Genomic DNA, 266 nt, shown 5'->3' with positions numbered 1-266 from the left:
GGTTGGGATGGATCCAGGGATGGATCCAGGTGCTTCCCAGTGGGAATTGTTTGGGTGGCTGAGGGGAGGATTCCATTCGGGAGAGGGGAGTGGTGGGAGAATCGCCAAATGTTGATCCAAGGATCCAATGGAGGAGCTGCTGGGAATGCTGGAATTGCTCCCACCATTAATCCATGGATCCAACTGAGGAGCTGGGAATGCTGGAATTGCTCCCACCATTGATCCAAGGACCAATAGAGGAGCTGGGAATGCTGGAATTGCTCCCA

At 53.8% G+C, this 266-nt stretch overlaps 1 protein-coding gene across 1 annotated transcript in view; it reads right to left on the bottom strand.

Moving 5' to 3' along the window:
• Positions 1-266, bottom strand: part of PTK2B (protein tyrosine kinase 2 beta) — a 33,337-nt gene that overhangs the window by 561 nt on the left and 32,510 nt on the right. The window lies entirely within an intron of this gene.

The sequence above is a fragment of the Corvus brachyrhynchos genome, unplaced genomic scaffold, assembly GCF_000691975.1.
Source record: "Corvus brachyrhynchos isolate BGI_N302 unplaced genomic scaffold, ASM69197v1 scaffold222, whole genome shotgun sequence".
NCBI lineage: Eukaryota > Metazoa > Chordata > Aves > Passeriformes > Corvidae > Corvus > Corvus brachyrhynchos.
The sequence above is the reverse complement of the archived record's forward strand: the minus strand, read 5'-3'. Positions and strand labels throughout refer to the sequence as shown.